The sequence below is a fragment of the Astyanax mexicanus genome, unplaced genomic scaffold, assembly GCF_023375975.1.
Source record: "Astyanax mexicanus isolate ESR-SI-001 unplaced genomic scaffold, AstMex3_surface scaffold_36, whole genome shotgun sequence".
Taxonomy (NCBI): domain Eukaryota; kingdom Metazoa; phylum Chordata; class Actinopteri; order Characiformes; family Acestrorhamphidae; genus Astyanax; species Astyanax mexicanus.
In genome coordinates this window covers 570,001-577,500 of record NW_026040046.1, presented here as the reverse complement: position 1 = coordinate 577,500, position 7,500 = coordinate 570,001, and the positions used below count along the sequence as shown (strand labels likewise).

The 7,500-nt window shown below is 46.5% G+C and overlaps 31 non-coding genes and 3 pseudogenes across 31 annotated transcripts in view; all 34 read right to left on the bottom strand.

The window, feature by feature from the left end:
* The window catches only part of LOC125791560 (5S ribosomal RNA), a 119-nt gene extending 58 nt beyond the window's left edge, over positions 1-61 (bottom strand). The window contains exon 1 of the ribosomal RNA XR_007431286.1: positions 1-61. This exon is cut by the window's left edge and continues 58 nt beyond it. This is a non-coding gene — a ribosomal RNA (5S ribosomal RNA).
* Positions 62-171: 110 nt separating this feature from the next.
* Positions 172-290, bottom strand: LOC125791559 (5S ribosomal RNA). The gene has a single exon (XR_007431285.1). It is a non-coding gene; the product is annotated as a 5S ribosomal RNA (ribosomal RNA).
* A 110-nt stretch (positions 291-400) lies between these two features.
* On the bottom strand, positions 401-519 carry LOC125792235 (5S ribosomal RNA). Its single transcript, XR_007431967.1, has one exon. It is a non-coding gene; the product is annotated as a 5S ribosomal RNA (ribosomal RNA).
* A 110-nt stretch (positions 520-629) lies between these two features.
* On the bottom strand, positions 630-748 carry LOC125791558 (5S ribosomal RNA). Its single transcript, XR_007431284.1, has one exon. It is a non-coding gene; the product is annotated as a 5S ribosomal RNA (ribosomal RNA).
* A 110-nt stretch (positions 749-858) lies between these two features.
* LOC125791557 (5S ribosomal RNA) lies at positions 859-977 on the bottom strand. Its single transcript, XR_007431283.1, has one exon. It is a non-coding gene; the product is annotated as a 5S ribosomal RNA (ribosomal RNA).
* Positions 978-1,087: 110 nt separating this feature from the next.
* LOC125792711 (5S ribosomal RNA) lies at positions 1,088-1,196 on the bottom strand (annotated as a pseudogene).
* A 110-nt stretch (positions 1,197-1,306) lies between these two features.
* Positions 1,307-1,425, bottom strand: LOC125791556 (5S ribosomal RNA). The gene has a single exon (XR_007431282.1). It is a non-coding gene; the product is annotated as a 5S ribosomal RNA (ribosomal RNA).
* Positions 1,426-1,535: 110 nt separating this feature from the next.
* LOC125791555 (5S ribosomal RNA) lies at positions 1,536-1,654 on the bottom strand. The gene has a single exon (XR_007431281.1). It is a non-coding gene; the product is annotated as a 5S ribosomal RNA (ribosomal RNA).
* Positions 1,655-1,764: 110 nt separating this feature from the next.
* On the bottom strand, positions 1,765-1,883 carry LOC125791554 (5S ribosomal RNA). The gene has a single exon (XR_007431280.1). It is a non-coding gene; the product is annotated as a 5S ribosomal RNA (ribosomal RNA).
* Positions 1,884-1,993: 110 nt separating this feature from the next.
* LOC125792884 (5S ribosomal RNA) lies at positions 1,994-2,112 on the bottom strand. Its single transcript, XR_007432475.1, has one exon. It is a non-coding gene; the product is annotated as a 5S ribosomal RNA (ribosomal RNA).
* A 110-nt stretch (positions 2,113-2,222) lies between these two features.
* LOC125791553 (5S ribosomal RNA) lies at positions 2,223-2,341 on the bottom strand. The gene has a single exon (XR_007431279.1). It is a non-coding gene; the product is annotated as a 5S ribosomal RNA (ribosomal RNA).
* A 110-nt stretch (positions 2,342-2,451) lies between these two features.
* On the bottom strand, positions 2,452-2,570 carry LOC125791551 (5S ribosomal RNA). Its single transcript, XR_007431277.1, has one exon. It is a non-coding gene; the product is annotated as a 5S ribosomal RNA (ribosomal RNA).
* A 110-nt stretch (positions 2,571-2,680) lies between these two features.
* LOC125792787 (5S ribosomal RNA) lies at positions 2,681-2,789 on the bottom strand (annotated as a pseudogene).
* A 110-nt stretch (positions 2,790-2,899) lies between these two features.
* Positions 2,900-3,018, bottom strand: LOC125792295 (5S ribosomal RNA). The gene has a single exon (XR_007432027.1). It is a non-coding gene; the product is annotated as a 5S ribosomal RNA (ribosomal RNA).
* Positions 3,019-3,128: 110 nt separating this feature from the next.
* On the bottom strand, positions 3,129-3,247 carry LOC125791550 (5S ribosomal RNA). Its single transcript, XR_007431276.1, has one exon. It is a non-coding gene; the product is annotated as a 5S ribosomal RNA (ribosomal RNA).
* A 110-nt stretch (positions 3,248-3,357) lies between these two features.
* LOC125791867 (5S ribosomal RNA) lies at positions 3,358-3,476 on the bottom strand. Its single transcript, XR_007431599.1, has one exon. It is a non-coding gene; the product is annotated as a 5S ribosomal RNA (ribosomal RNA).
* Positions 3,477-3,586: 110 nt separating this feature from the next.
* Positions 3,587-3,705, bottom strand: LOC125791549 (5S ribosomal RNA). Its single transcript, XR_007431275.1, has one exon. It is a non-coding gene; the product is annotated as a 5S ribosomal RNA (ribosomal RNA).
* A 110-nt stretch (positions 3,706-3,815) lies between these two features.
* LOC125791548 (5S ribosomal RNA) lies at positions 3,816-3,934 on the bottom strand. The gene has a single exon (XR_007431274.1). It is a non-coding gene; the product is annotated as a 5S ribosomal RNA (ribosomal RNA).
* A 110-nt stretch (positions 3,935-4,044) lies between these two features.
* On the bottom strand, positions 4,045-4,163 carry LOC125792423 (5S ribosomal RNA). The gene has a single exon (XR_007432155.1). It is a non-coding gene; the product is annotated as a 5S ribosomal RNA (ribosomal RNA).
* A 110-nt stretch (positions 4,164-4,273) lies between these two features.
* On the bottom strand, positions 4,274-4,392 carry LOC125791635 (5S ribosomal RNA). The gene has a single exon (XR_007431364.1). It is a non-coding gene; the product is annotated as a 5S ribosomal RNA (ribosomal RNA).
* Positions 4,393-4,502: 110 nt separating this feature from the next.
* Positions 4,503-4,621, bottom strand: LOC125791547 (5S ribosomal RNA). The gene has a single exon (XR_007431273.1). It is a non-coding gene; the product is annotated as a 5S ribosomal RNA (ribosomal RNA).
* Positions 4,622-4,731: 110 nt separating this feature from the next.
* On the bottom strand, positions 4,732-4,850 carry LOC125792489 (5S ribosomal RNA). The gene has a single exon (XR_007432222.1). It is a non-coding gene; the product is annotated as a 5S ribosomal RNA (ribosomal RNA).
* A 110-nt stretch (positions 4,851-4,960) lies between these two features.
* LOC125792765 (5S ribosomal RNA) lies at positions 4,961-5,069 on the bottom strand (annotated as a pseudogene).
* Positions 5,070-5,179: 110 nt separating this feature from the next.
* LOC125791546 (5S ribosomal RNA) lies at positions 5,180-5,298 on the bottom strand. The gene has a single exon (XR_007431272.1). It is a non-coding gene; the product is annotated as a 5S ribosomal RNA (ribosomal RNA).
* Positions 5,299-5,408: 110 nt separating this feature from the next.
* Positions 5,409-5,527, bottom strand: LOC125791545 (5S ribosomal RNA). The gene has a single exon (XR_007431271.1). It is a non-coding gene; the product is annotated as a 5S ribosomal RNA (ribosomal RNA).
* A 110-nt stretch (positions 5,528-5,637) lies between these two features.
* On the bottom strand, positions 5,638-5,756 carry LOC125791544 (5S ribosomal RNA). Its single transcript, XR_007431270.1, has one exon. It is a non-coding gene; the product is annotated as a 5S ribosomal RNA (ribosomal RNA).
* A 110-nt stretch (positions 5,757-5,866) lies between these two features.
* LOC125791543 (5S ribosomal RNA) lies at positions 5,867-5,985 on the bottom strand. The gene has a single exon (XR_007431269.1). It is a non-coding gene; the product is annotated as a 5S ribosomal RNA (ribosomal RNA).
* Positions 5,986-6,095: 110 nt separating this feature from the next.
* LOC125791542 (5S ribosomal RNA) lies at positions 6,096-6,214 on the bottom strand. Its single transcript, XR_007431268.1, has one exon. It is a non-coding gene; the product is annotated as a 5S ribosomal RNA (ribosomal RNA).
* Positions 6,215-6,324: 110 nt separating this feature from the next.
* LOC125791996 (5S ribosomal RNA) lies at positions 6,325-6,443 on the bottom strand. The gene has a single exon (XR_007431728.1). It is a non-coding gene; the product is annotated as a 5S ribosomal RNA (ribosomal RNA).
* A 110-nt stretch (positions 6,444-6,553) lies between these two features.
* LOC125792338 (5S ribosomal RNA) lies at positions 6,554-6,672 on the bottom strand. The gene has a single exon (XR_007432070.1). It is a non-coding gene; the product is annotated as a 5S ribosomal RNA (ribosomal RNA).
* A 110-nt stretch (positions 6,673-6,782) lies between these two features.
* On the bottom strand, positions 6,783-6,901 carry LOC125791801 (5S ribosomal RNA). Its single transcript, XR_007431533.1, has one exon. It is a non-coding gene; the product is annotated as a 5S ribosomal RNA (ribosomal RNA).
* Positions 6,902-7,011: 110 nt separating this feature from the next.
* LOC125791540 (5S ribosomal RNA) lies at positions 7,012-7,130 on the bottom strand. The gene has a single exon (XR_007431266.1). It is a non-coding gene; the product is annotated as a 5S ribosomal RNA (ribosomal RNA).
* Positions 7,131-7,240: 110 nt separating this feature from the next.
* LOC125791995 (5S ribosomal RNA) lies at positions 7,241-7,359 on the bottom strand. The gene has a single exon (XR_007431727.1). It is a non-coding gene; the product is annotated as a 5S ribosomal RNA (ribosomal RNA).
* A 110-nt stretch (positions 7,360-7,469) lies between these two features.
* LOC125791539 (5S ribosomal RNA) overlaps positions 7,470-7,500 on the bottom strand; it is a 119-nt gene continuing 88 nt past the window's right edge. Inside the window, exon 1 of the ribosomal RNA XR_007431265.1 lies at positions 7,470-7,500. This exon is cut by the window's right edge and continues 88 nt beyond it. This is a non-coding gene — a ribosomal RNA (5S ribosomal RNA).

Here is a 7,500-nt window from a genome sequence, read left to right as displayed (position 1 = left end):
CCCTGCTTAGCTTCCGAGATCAGACGAGATCGGGCGTTCTCAGGGTAGTGTGACCGTAAGCCATTGCAGAGCTCTCATCAAGACTACTTATGCAACTTCATCTATGTTGGGTTTCAGATAACAAACTAGTAATGTATAACAAGACCATGGTAATGGAAGCAAGAGGGGAAAAGCTTACAGCACCTGGTATTCCCAGGTGGTCTCCCATCCAAGTACTAACCAGGCCAAACCCTGCTTAGCTTCCGAGATCAGACGAGATCGGGCGTTCTCAGGGTAGTGTGACCGTAAGCCATTGCAGAGCTCTCATCAAGACTACTTATGCAACTTCATCTATGTTGGGTTTCAGATAACAAACTAGTAATGTATAACAAGACCATGGTAATGGAAGCAAGAGGGGAAAAGCTTACAGCACCTGGTATTCCCAGGTGGTCTCCCATCCAAGTACTATCCAGGCCAAACCCTGCTTAGCTTCCGATATCAGACGAGATCGGGCGTTCTCAGGGTAGTGTGACCGTAAGCCATTGCAGAGCTCTCATCAAGACTACTTATGCAACTTCATCTATGTTGGGTTTCAGATAACAAACTAGTAATGTATAACAAGACCATGGTAATGGAAGCAAGAGGGGAAAAGCTTACAGCACCTGGTATTCCCAGGTGGTCTCCCATCCAAGTACTAACCAGGCCAAACCCTGCTTAGCTTCCGAGATCAGACGAGATCGGGCGTTCTCAGGGTAGTGTGACCGTAAGCCATTGCAGAGCTCTCATCAAGACTACTTATGCAACTTCATCTATGTTGGGTTTCAGATAACAAACTAGTAATGTATAACAAGACCATGGTAATGGAAGCAAGAGGGGAAAAGCTTACAGCACCTGGTATTCCCAGGTGGTCTCCCATCCAAGTACTAACCAGGCCAAACCCTGCTTAGCTTCCGAGATCAGACGAGATCGGGCGTTCTCAGGGTAGTGTGACCGTAAGCCATTGCAGAGCTCTCATCAAGACTACTTATGCATCTTCATCTATGTTGGGTTTCAGATAACAAACTAGTAATGTATAACAAGACCATGGTAATGGAAGCAAGAGGGGAAAAGCTTACAGCACCTGGTATTCCCAGGTGGTCTCCCATCCAAGTACTAACCAGGCCAAACCCTGCTTAGCTTCCGAGATCAGGCGTTCTCAGGGTAGTGTGACCGTAAGCCATTGCAGAGCTCTCATCAAGACTACTTATGCAACTTCATCTATGTTGGGTTTCAGATAACAAACTAGTAATGTATAACAAGACCATGGTAATGGAAGCAAGAGGGGAAAAGCTTACAGCACCTGGTATTCCCAGGTGGTCTCCCATCCAAGTACTAACCAGGCCAAACCCTGCTTAGCTTCCGAGATCAGACGAGATCGGGCGTTCTCAGGGTAGTGTGACCGTAAGCCATTGCAGAGCTCTCATCAAGACTACTTATGCAACTTCATCTATGTTGGGTTTCAGACAACAAACTAGTAATGTATAACAAGACCATGGTAATGGAAGCAAGAGGGGAAAAGCTTACAGCACCTGGTATTCCCAGGTGGTCTCCCATCCAAGTACTAACCAGGCCAAACCCTGCTTAGCTTCCGAGATCAGACGAGATCGGGCGTTCTCAGGGTAGTGTGACCGTAAGCCATTGCAGAGCTCTCATCAAGACTACTTATGCAACTTCATCTATGTTGGGTTTCAGATAACAAACTAGTAATGTATAACAAGACCATGGTAATGGAAGCAAGAGGGGAAAAGCTTACAGCACCTGGTATTCCCAGGTGGTCTCCCATCCAAGTACTAACCAGGCCAAACCCTGCTTAGCTTCCGAGATCAGACGAGATCGGGCGTTCTCAGGGTAGTGTGACCGTAAGCCATTGCAGAGCTCTCATCAAGACTACTTATGCAACTTCATCTATGTTGGGTTTCAGATAACAATCTAGTAATGTATAACAAGACCATGGTAATGGAAGCAAGAGGGGAAAAGCTTACAGCACCTGGTATTCCCAGGTGGTCTCCCATCCAAGTACTAACCAGGCCAAACCCTGCTTAGCTTCCGAGATCAGATGAGATCGGGCGTTCTCAGGGTAGTGTGACCGTAAGCCATTGCAGAGCTCTCATCAAGACTACTTATGCAACTTCATCTATGTTGGGTTTCAGATAACAAACTAGTAATGTATAACAAGACCATGGTAATGGAAGCAAGAGGGGAAAAGCTTACAGCACCTGGTATTCCCAGGTGGTCTCCCATCCAAGTACTAACCAGGCCAAACCCTGCTTAGCTTCCGAGATCAGACGAGATCGGGCGTTCTCAGGGTAGTGTGACCGTAAGCCATTGCAGAGCTCTCATCAAGACTACTTATGCAACTTCATCTATGTTGGGTTTCAGATAACAAACTAGTAATGTATAACAAGACCATGGTAATGGAAGCAAGAGGGGAAAAGCTTACAGCACCTGGTATTCCCAGGTGGTCTCCCATCCAAGTACTAACCAGGCCAAACCCTGCTTAGCTTCCGAGATCAGACGAGATCGGGCGTTCTCAGGGTAGTGTGACCGTAAGCCATTGCAGAGCTCTCATCAAGACTACTTATGCAACTTCATCTATGTTGGGTTTCAGATAACAAACTAGTAATGTATAACAAGACCATGGTAATGGAAGCAAGAGGGGAAAAGCTTACAGCACCTGGTATTCCCAGGTGGTCTCCCATCCAAGTACTAACCAGGCCAAACCATGCTTAGCTTCCGAGATCAGACGTTCTCAGGGTAGTGTGACCGTAAGCCATTGCAGAGCTCTCATCAAGACTACTTATGCAACTTCATCTATGTTGGGTTTCAGATAACAAACTAGTAATGTATAACAAGACCATGGTAATGGAAGCAAGAGGGGAAAAGCTTACAGCACCTGGTATTCCCAGGTGGTCTCCCATCCAAGTACTAACCAGGCCAAACCCTGCTTAGCTTGCGAGATCAGACGAGATCGGGCGTTCTCAGGGTAGTGTGACCGTAAGCCATTGCAGAGCTCTCATCAAGACTACTTATGCAACTTCATCTATGTTGTGTTTCAGATAACAAACTGGTAATGTATAACAAGACCATGGTAATGGAAGCAAGAGGGGAAAAGCTTACAGCACCTGGTATTCCCAGGTGGTCTCCCATCCAAGTACTAACCAGGCCAAACCCTGCTTAGCTTCCGAGATCAGACGAGATCGGGCGTTCTCAGGGTAGTGTGACCGTAAGCCATTGCAGAGCTCTCATCAAGACTACTTATGCAACTTCATCTATGTTGGGTTTCAGATAACAAACTAGTAATGTATAACAAGACCATGGTAATGGAAGCAAGAGGGGAAAAGCTTACAGCACCTGGTATTCCCAGGTGGTCTCCCATCCAAGTACTAACCAGGCCAAACCCTGCTTAGCTTCCGAGATCAGACGAGATCAGGCGTTCTCAGGGTAGTGTGACCGTAAGCCATTGCAGAGCTCTCATCAAGACTACTTATGCAACTTCATCTATGTTGGGTTTCAGATAACAAACTAGTAATGTATAACAAGACCATGGTAATGGAAGCAAGAGGGGAAAAGCTTACAGCACCTGGTATTCCCAGGTGGTCTCCCATCCAAGTACTAACCAGGCCAAACCCTGCTTAGCTTCCGAGATCAGACGAGATCGGGCGTTCTCAGGGTAGTGTGACCGTAAGCCATTGCAGAGCTCTCATCAAGACTACTTATGCAACTTCATCTATGTTGGGTTTCAGATAACAAACTAGTAATGTATAACAAGACCATGGTAATGGAAGCAAGAGGGGAAAAGCTTACAGCACCTGGTATTCCCAGGTGGTCTCCCATCCAAGTACTAACCAGGCCAAACCCTGCTTAGCTTCCGAGATCAGACGAGATCGGGCGTTCTCAGGGTAGTGTGACCGTAAGCCATTGCAGAGCTCTCATCAAGACTACTTATGCAACTTCATCTATGTTGGGTTTCAGACAACAAACTAGTAATGTATAACAAGACCATGGTAATGGAAGCAAGAGGGGAAAAGCTTACAGCACCTGGTATTGCCAGGTGGTCTCCCATCCAAGTACTAACCAGGCCAAACCCTGCTTAGCTTCCGAGATCAGACGAGATCGGGCGTTCTCAGGGTAGTGTGACCGTAAGCCATTGCAGATCTCTCATCAAGACTACTTATGCAACTTCATCTATGTTGGGTTTCAGATAACAAACTAGTAATGTATAACAAGACCATGGTAATGGAAGCAAGAGGGGAAAAGCTTACAGCACCTGGTATTCCCAGGTGGTCTCCCATCCAAGTACTAACCAGGCCAAACCCTGCTTAGCTTCCGAGATCAGACGAGATCGGGCGTTCTCAGGGTAGTGTGACTGTAAGCCATTGCAGAGCTCTCATCAAGACTACTTATGCAACTTCATCTATGTTGGGTTTCAGATAACAAACTAGTAATGTATAACAAGACCATGGTAATGGAAGCAAGAGGGGAAAAGCTTACAGCACCTGGTATTCCCAGGTGGTCTCCCATCCAAGTACTAACCAGGCCAAACCCTGCTTAGCTTCCGAGATCAGACGAGATCGGGCGTTCTCAGGGTAGTGTGACCGTAAGCCATTACAGAGCTCTCATCAAGACTACTTATGCAACTTCATCTATGTTGGGTTTCAGATAACAAACTAGTAATGTATAACAAGACCATGGTAATGGAAGCAAGAGGGGAAAAGCTTACAGCATCTGGTATTCCCTGGTGGTCTCCCATCCAAGTACTAACCAGGCCAAACCCTGCTTAGCTTCCGAGATCAGACGAGATCGGGCGTTCTCAGGGTAGTGTGACCGTAAGCCATTGCAGAGCTCTCATCAAGACTACTTATGCAACTTCATCTATGTTGGGTTTCAGATAACAAACTAGTAATGTATAACAAGACCATGGTAATGGAAGCAAGAGGGGAAAAGCTTACAGCACCTGGTATTCCCAGGTGGTCTCCCATCCAAGTACTAACCAGGCCAAACCCTGCTTAGCTTCCGAGATCAGACGTTCTCAGGGTAGTGTGACCGTAAGCCATTGCAGAGCTCTCATCAAGACTACTTATGCAACTTCATCTATGTTGGGTTTCAGATAACAAACTAGTAATGTATAACAAGACCATGGTAATGGAAGCAAGAGGGGAAAAGCTTACAGCACCTGGTATTCCCAGGTGGTCTCCCATCCAAGTACTAACCAGGCCAAACCCTGCTTAGCTTCCGAGATCAGACGAGATCGGGCGTTCTCAGGGTAGTGTGACCGTAAGCCATTGCAGAGCTCTCATCAAGACTACTTATGCAACTTCATCTATGTTGGGTTTCAGATAACAAACTAGTAATGTATAACAAGACCATGGTAATGGAAGCAAGAGGGGAAAAGCTTACAGCACCTGGTATTCCCAGGTGGTCTCCCATCCAAGTACTAACCAGGCCAAACCCTGCTTAGCTTCCGAGATCAGACGAGATCGGGCGTTCTCAGGGTAGTGTGACCGTAAGCCATTGCAGAGTTCTCATCAAGACTACTTATGCAACTTCATCTATGTTGGGTTTCAGATAACAAACTAGTAATGTATAACAAGACCATGGTAATGGAAGCAAGAGGGGAAAAGCTTACAGCACCTGGTATTCCCAGGTGGTCTCCCATCCAAGTACTAACCAGGCCAAACCCTGCTTAGCTTCCGAGATCAGACGAGATCGGGCGTTCTCAGGGTAGTGTGACCGTAAGCCATTGCAGAGCTCTCATCAAGACTACTTATGCAACTTCATCTATGTTGGGTTTCAGATAACAAACTAGTAATGTATAACAAGACCATGGTAATGGAAGCAAGAGGGGAAAAGCTTACAGCACCTGGTATTCCCAGGTGGTCTCCCATCCAAGTACTAACCAGGCCAAACCCTGCTTAGCTTCCGAGATCAGACGAGATCGGGCGTTCTCAGGGTAGTGTGACCGTAAGCCATTGCAGAGCTCTCATCAAGACTACTTATGCAACTTCATCTATGTTGGGTTTCAGATAACAAACTAGTAATGTATAACAAGACCATGGTAATGGAAGCAAGAGGGGAAAAGCTTACAGCACCTGGTATTCCCAGGTGGTCTCCCATCCAAGTACTAACCAGGCCAAACCCTGCTTAGCTTCCGAGATCAGACGAGATCGGGCGTTCTCAGGGTAGTGTGACCGTAAGCCATTGCAGAGCTCTCATCAAGACTACTTATGCAACTTCATCTATGTTGGGTTTCAGATAACAAACTAGTAATGTATAACAAGACCATGGTAATGGAAGCAAGAGGGGAAAAGCTTACAGCACCTGGTATTCCCAGGTGGTCTCCCATCCAAGTACTAACCAGGCCAAACCCTGCTTAGCTTCCAAGATCAGACGAGATCGGGCGTTCTCAGGGTAGTGTGACCGTAAGCCATTGCAGAGCTCTCATCAAGACTACTTATGCAACTTCATCTATGTTGGGTTTCAGATAACAAACTAGTAATGTATAACAAGACCATGGTAATGGAAGCAAGAGGGGAAAAGCTTACAGCACCTGGTATTCCCAGGTGGTCTCCCATCCAAGTACTAACCAGGCCAAACCCTGCTTAGCTTCCGAGATCAGACGAGATCGGGCGTTCTCAGGGTAGTGTGACCTTAAGCCATTGCAGAGCTCTCATCAAGACTACTTATGCAACTTCATCTATGTTGGGTTTCAGATAACAAACTAGTAATGTATAACAAGACCATGGTAATGGAAGCAAGAGGGGAAAAGCTTACAGCACCTGGTATTCCCAGGTGGTCTCCCATCCAAGTACTAACCAGGCCAAACCCTGCTTAGCTTCCGAGATCAGACGAGATCGGGCGTTCTAAGGGTAGTGTGACCGTAAGCCATTGCAGAGCTCTCATCAAGACTACTTATGCAACTTCATCTATGTTGGGTTTCAGATAACAAACTAGTAATGTATAACAAGACCATGGTAATGGAAGCAAGAGGGGAAAAGCTTACAGCACCTGGTATTCCCAGGTGGTCTCCCATCCAAGTACTAACCAGGCCAAACCCTGCTTAGCTTCCGAGATCAGACGAGATCGGGCGTTCTCAGGGTAGTGTGACCGTAAGCCATTGCAGAGCTCTCATCAAGACTACTTATGCAACTTCATCTATGTTGGGTTTCAGATAACAAACTAGTAATGTATAACAAGACCATGGTAATGGAAGCAAGAGGGGAAAAGCTTACAGCACCTGGTATTCCCAGGTGGTCTCCCATCCAAGTACTAACCAGGCCAAACCCTGCTTAGCTTCCAAGATCAGACGAGATCGGGCGTTCTCAGGGTAGTGTGACCGTAAGCCATTGCAGAGCTCTCATCAAGACTACTTATGCAACTTCATCTATGTTGGGTTTCAGATAACAAACTAGTAATGTATAACAAGACCATGGTAATGGAAGCAAGAGGGGAAAAGCTTACAGCACCTGGTATTCCCAGGTGGTC